This window comes from Palaemon carinicauda, chromosome 6 (assembly GCF_036898095.1).
Source record: "Palaemon carinicauda isolate YSFRI2023 chromosome 6, ASM3689809v2, whole genome shotgun sequence".
In the NCBI taxonomy this organism is placed as follows: domain Eukaryota; kingdom Metazoa; phylum Arthropoda; class Malacostraca; order Decapoda; family Palaemonidae; genus Palaemon; species Palaemon carinicauda.
The window spans coordinates 33575179-33582678 of NC_090730.1; positions in this window are offsets into that span (position 1 = coordinate 33575179).

Consider the following 7500-nt stretch of genomic DNA (forward strand, 5'->3'; position numbering starts at 1 on the left):
TTCTTATTACCTTAACTTCTTAGCCTTGCCGTTAAATATCTCATTGATTATCCCATCATTAGTATTCAGTAGCTCCTATCACAAGATTTCTTCCTTTTCCTCGATTCAACAATGATCAAATTTCAAGATTTTCATAGATATCAGAATTCCTATATTGTTTTGCTCATCAATTTTCTTTAGACTTTTCTTTTTTACTTACACCAAGGAGGTTTTTACGACCTATTTTGTTCGTTTATCGACAGAATTGCACGGAAAATAAAGTAGTGGGTGGATATTTTAAAACTTTTAAGGGACTGTATCTTTACGCGGTAAGAGATTCTATTCTACCAGACCGTCAAAGGTTTCAAGGTCTACTAGGATACTGTAATATCTTGAGTTTATATATATATATATATATATATATATATATATATATATATATATATATATATATATATATATATATATATATATTATAATGGTTTCAAGATAAGAGTTAAGCAATTCGACACAAATAAGATATTTAAAGATTAAATTCTATGAGTTTTCGTTCCCAGTCGATTAGGTGTGAGAAGGACCGTCCAGCTTGGAAAATGTCAGTGAAAGGATTTTTTTAGGGCATTCAAACGCAATGGATAAGAAATATCAAACACCAAAATTTTCAAGTCTTTTACGTACGATATTTTCAGCCTACATTATCTCTTTTTTTCACTCTTACGTCTCCACATTTCGCCTCATCTTCCACTTCCCGATTCAACATAGTATCTAAATAGTATATACGTTTTTTCATAACATGTGAAGCGTCAGATGTAGACTTATTTGGAATATATTAACCCTAGAATTATTTCAGATGTACCTCTACTGTACGGTCTGGACCTTTGAAATATGCTGCCCCAAGACTTTTAACAAGCTCCCACTAGACATCCGAAAGACTGAAGATATTAAGGCTTTCAAGAAGAAACTGAAGACTTCTTGTTATGTAAGTGGTTTGACAATGCGCAATTGACAATTAATGCGAAATAGCCTACGTTGTGTGCAACAGATCTTGTAGGTCCTGTGGTGCGCACAGGTTCCTTGTGTGATGGGAACAAGAAAACAGCCCATAAACAAAAGTGTAACCATCTTGGAGCCGTTTTTCATTCATATTCCCTATTAGACCATTTGAAAGGCTATATAACTTGTTCTTATCTCCTGGCGCTTCTTGGATGTTTTTTTCCTTATAGTGTTCAGCTTTCCTCTTCCTTAATAAGAGATAATATGTACTTTACGATTTTTTATTCCCTCTACATACTTTCAATTTGTTACGCAAAATTTTCTCTCTTTACATCTTTACTCTCCCTTTCTCTAAACGTTCACCATCTATGGGCACATGCTGATTACATGAATTTTTATTCACCCTATTTTATGCATATATATATACTTACGATATGTTACAATAAATATATATATATATATATATATATATATATATATATATATATATATATATATATATATATATATATATATATATATATATATATATATATGCATATATATATGTATATATATATATATATATATATATATATATATATATATATATATATATATATATATATATATATATATATATATATATATATATATATATATACGTATTCATGTGTGTGTCTGTTTGATTCTCTTATCAAGTTCTTTATTCATTGAATATTAGAACGAAACGACGTATACGACAAATATACATTTCTTTTATATAAGTTAGGGGTTTCTTTTACGCCCTGAATATATTTTTTTGTGACAAACATTTCACTGCTATAATAACTTTGGTAGGAAGATAGTGTTGATAACCGAAAGTTAATATATTATTGACATTCATATACTTGACATCTTAATTTGCCAATTTATAACCGAGATATCTGTATGTGGATAAGATTATAGTTAACAAAGAACACATTGTTCCCAATCCTATATTGTGAGTCAATAATCCAATGAGATTGATGTCCTGAAACTGGTTATGAGTAATAATGATTTAGAATGCGGAATAGAAATTCAAACTGCTTGAAGAAATGTTGAACCATCTATTCTCATTCAGCTGAAGTTGTTTCACGCCGTTAAAGGTTTAAAAGTTTAAAGGGCACTTATGAATGGTAGAGATAAGAGACAGTGACATTGCCCTATCAAGCAGGACAATGTCTTAGAGACTGACCATATATGCATATGATCAGCGCCTAAGCCCCTCTCTACCCAACTTAGTCCAAGGAGGGCCCGGCAATGAATGCTCATGACTAAGCAGATAGACCTATAGGCTCCCGCAAACACCCATCCTTATCTCAAAAGGATGGTGAGGTTGCAACGATCCAAGGAGCTAACAAGTCTGGCAATAACCAGGCAAGGACGTTACCAACAGGCCACCATAACACTAACTAATCAAAAATAGCTCCTGCAACGTAAATTGTAGCACGACTGAAAAAAAAAGTAATAACATTTGCTTCACCAGAAAGGTAACATTCATGTTGTCGATTTAAATATCTAAACCCGTAGAAGACATGTCTAGTGAAATTATAGGATCCTTGATTTCATAGCAAATCATTTTGCCGGTTTTATAATGTGGAATTGTGGATCTTCATTTTGTTTACGTAGAGATAAAGGCTGTTTATAAAAATCTAATTCCACGGAACTCTTGCGTGACCTCATAATCGCAATGATTACTGTAAATTGTCATATCATGATCTGAATCGGTCTTGAGTTAAAAAAAAAATCAATATAAATGAATAATAGTCTTTATATTTTGAGTTACGTTTGCAAATAAACATGCTCACTGTCTTCTGATGAGCTCTCTTGGTGAGACTTGCTTTGTGTAACCCTAAATACTCAAGTTTCGTTTCTTCATAGACATTCTGATACAAATGTTTATTACTTCTTACATCGTTTAATTATTTCCTTATTACCTCTCCTCACTGGGAAATTTTTCCAACTAGGGTTGTAGCTTAGCTAATAATAATAATAATAATAATAATAATAATAATAATAATAATAATAATAATAATAATAATAATAATTACTCAGGAAAAATCATCATATATTTGAATATGCAAATAACGCCAGAACTGGTCCTTTTATAAATAATTAATGACTGTGCTTAAATTTGCCCAATTTTTCTATTATTTGTGTCTTTTATATAGTTGATGAAGTTATTGATAAACAAAACATGCACTTTTATTCGGAAAATAAAGCAGAACAATGAGGAATAACTCCAAGAGATTTATAGATTTACTTATCGTATAAATTTAGCACTTTGCATCAAATTCAAGAATTGTTCATATATATATTTAGCAATTATATATTAAAGAAAAACAATTCATTAAGTGATAAAAAAAATGAACACAGTAAAAAGTGTGTTGAAACACTAACGAATAATACATATTAAAAAAAAACAGATTGTGGTTATGCGTTTTTTTTTAATCAAAGTTTCTCATGGCTCAAGGATCGTACTGAACTAAAAAGATAATAGATATGATCTGAATAGAATTCAGTGATATATATTGTTAACTTCTGTTATATTAACATTAATTTTAGCAATAAACATGTCAGAGAAAAATTTCTTTATAAAAACTCTAGATTTTATCGCCAGCAATTACCTCAAGTATAGAAAATATTAGCTTCGAAATTTCAGTCATTATTATTCTTAGTTAGTATAACAAGATCGCCCAGTCAAAACAAAATTACAGTTTTCGCCCTTTATAGCTTCACCATATCATGTTTTCTATTGTTTTTCTACCTATTAGTTTTTCCAAGTAACACAAATTGACTTTGATATATTTCCATTTCTATGATAATATCACCGAGGACAAAGATATGCGTTCCTGGAATTATTTATCTTCTTACATCTACATATGCTACTATCTCTCTCTCTCTCTCTCTCTCTCTCTCTCTCTCTCTCTCTCTCTCTCTCTCTCTCTCTCTCTCTCTCTCTCTCTCATAAGTTCCAGTAAAAATGAATTTATATTTCAAAATGTACAATTTTATTTCTAATTTTAAGTGCTCAAGAATTCTCACATCCAAACACGGATTGAATCATTAAAAGCTAATATCCCTGTACCAACCGTGTGTCACACGATCGTACATAGTAACGACATTTAATTTTTTGTATATATTATGCTTTTATCTTCGCTCTCCCCTCGCAATGATAGGGACCTGAAATAACATGTCTGTTTTTCTCACCGTTAACTGTTAACCGGTGCGGTTGTCGGTTGAACATGAAATTGCCTGTACTGTTTTTTTATGCCCTTTTTGCCTGGAGTTTATGTATATATAAACAGATGTTCTGTAATAAAGTTACTCAGTTGCTTTCATCCTGCCTTTTTAGTCATAGCCTCTCTCGGCCCGTCACATAGGTGACCCCGGAAGTCGACTCGCTCCTCCTGCCTTCTACAACAACCCCCAACCCCCAATCCCGCCATTGGTACTATGGCGGACCACGAAAGTTGGCACCGCCCCATTGAAACTTTTGTCGTTCGCCAGCGAAGAGGCGTTTACTTGGTTTCAGTTCGCAAAGTCTACTTCCGCATCAAGAGTGTGATTCGCCCAACCACCAAAGCAGATTATGTTCTCGCGGCGAAACCCAAGGACACCTTCCCGGAAATATCCGACTGGCTATGTGAACAAGGAGACACCCAATAGCGTATGACGCCCTCAAAACATACCATCTGCAGCAGTACTCGTCCTCATGGAAATGATGAGTATTGCTCGCCTGCAACCTGCCGCAGATGGCTCTCCTCGTAAGGTGAACATACTTCATGCCCTTTGGATACGTCGCTTACTCGAACCTGTACGCACTGCTATACCCGATGTCGATAGTTTACCAATAAAAGACTTGATGACCAAAGCCGACGCCCGTATGGACAGCCACTTCATGACCTTCAAGACCTCCATCAACACCTCCACTACTGACAAAGAGGACCCCTATTCAACGCCAACCGAACTGATGTGAATGCCGTAGGACATACACACCTACCCCGTGAAGAGCCGGAGCGGAGACCCATCACCCGCCACTTGCTCGCGCTCCAACCAACGACTTCTACAGCCACTTGCTACCGCCCATCGGCTGCAGTTTTGCCACTAACACTACATATACAGGGCAACCACGAAGAAATGTGCCAAAGATTGTCAGTGGCCAGAAAACCTGTAAGTAGGCCACGTGGCAGTGGCCTCCCGTGTTTCTAATCTTTTTTTTTACATGATGCAGGAACGGGAGTGCGATTTTTGGTAGACAAGGGTGCTTGTTATTCTCTTTTGACAAGGTTACTCTTCAGGACACGACATAGTCTGTCTACGTCCACCTGGTAGCTGCCAATGGTTCTGCGATACCCACCTATACGGTTAGAAAACCTCCCATTATCGTTTGGAAACGGTAAATTTAATTTAAAGTTTCTCATTGCTGACTTCACATTGCCAATCCTCGGCACGGATTTCCTCTCTCATTTCCATCTTCTGGTCAATGTCGCCCACCGACGATTGGTCAACGCAGACTCATATTTGTCGACACCTCTTCAACCCGCCCTTCCAACCCCGCTCTCCACATCAGCGCACCCACGAATGCCTACGTCCACCTCCTACTGTCGTAGCCAGAGGTTTTCCCTCCAGAACTTCGCCAAACCCCCACGGTTCCTGCCAAGCACGGTATTTATCATCATATCAAGACGACGGGACCCCCAGTCTTCGCAAAATTCAGACGTATGGAACCGGAATGATTGGCAGCCGCCAAACAGACGTTCGCCGAAATGGAGAAAATGGGCCTTTGCCAAAAGACCTCCAGCCCATAGTCGTCACCCTTACGCATCGTTTTGAAGAGAGACGGCTTCCTCCATCCATGTGGCGATTACACACGCCTGAACATGCAAACAGAACCGGATCACTACCTCCTCCAAAACATCGCCGACGTGACTTCCTACCTGCACAAAGCGAAGGTTTTCTCCACGCTCGATCTCCTAAAGGGGTATTATCAGGTGCTTATGAACTCAAAAGACATCCCAAAGACTGCCATCACCCCTCCATTTGGTACATACACCTTCAATTAATCCTGTTTTGGCCTTCGTAATGATGGGGCCACTTTTCAACGTCTCATGGATGGGATCTTAGGGGACCTCCCCCTCTTTGTATGTTATGTGGACAACATACTTGTGTTCTCTTCCTCGAAAGAGGAACACCTCCATCACCTGCGCATCGTGCTCGACTACCTGCAAAAAAACGGTATTTTAGTCCTGTACGACAAGTGTACCTTTAGCGCCAACGAAATGTCGTTTTTAGGGCACCGCATCACTCCGGAAAGAGTCCATCCCCTCCCTCAGAAGGTAGCAGCCGTTCAGAACTTCCCCACACCCTCAACCGTCAAAGCTCTGCAGGAATTCTTGGGGATGATTATCTATTATCACCATTTTCTGCTAGCCATTGCCACCGCTCTTGATCCCCTCTACACCTCCCTCAAGGGCAAGCCAAAAGACCTACAGTGGGGTCCCCTTCAAGAGGCGGCCTTCTGCAATGCAAAGACGGCCCTATCAACCGCTGCAGCTCTCACTTTTCCTATCCCACATGCCCCTCTACATATCTCCACCAATGCCAGCGACGTCGCTATTAGTGCAGTACTCGAACATGTGGTCAATGGCTCGTCCCGCCCATTGGCCTTCTTAAGCAGAAAACTGTTCAAGGCAGAATCGGGTTATTCTACCTTCGATGGCAAATTGCTGGCGGTGCACTTGGCTGTCCGTCACTTTCACCATTTCTTAGAAGGTACACCCTTCGTCATTCGCGCAGACCACATAAATCTGGTGCACGACTTCACTCGACAATTTGAAGCCTGGTCCGCATGTCAACGCCGACATCTCTCCACCTTGGCTGAATACAATTGCACCCTTCAACACGTCTCTGACAAAATGAATCCCATTGCCTATGCCCTGTCAAGGAACATGTTGGCTGTCGTTCAACTGTGATTGGATTACAATGCATTGGCTGAAGCCTAACAACAGACTCAAGAGTATCAAGCATGTAGAACATCCTGCAAATCCCTCCGTTGGGAAGACATCCCTCTGGACGACTCCAACACCACCCTCCTCAGTGACGTCAGTACTGGTAGAATGCAACCTTGGATTCATGCTCCCATGTGCCGACAAGCGTTTTATTTCATTCACAGCCTTTCACATCCCTCGTGCCATTCTACTGCACAGCTGCTGAAGATCAAGTTCATTTGGCACGGCATTTCTAAGGATGCTAAGGATTGGGTCCGTGCCTGTACTTCTTGCCAAACTTCCAAAGTATATTGACACATGGATTCAGAAGTGGCTACCTTTCCTCAACTTGAGTGTCGTTTCGCCCACATTCCCGTCAACGTTGTAGGCCCCCTACAAGTACATCGTTACCTGTTTACCGTCATCGACCGCTCCACTCGTTGGCCAGAAACCACTCCTATGGAAACTGCAATGTCCGCCACATGGACATCTTCCTTACTCTCAGGATGGATTGCAAGATTTGGTATTCCTCAGCAGC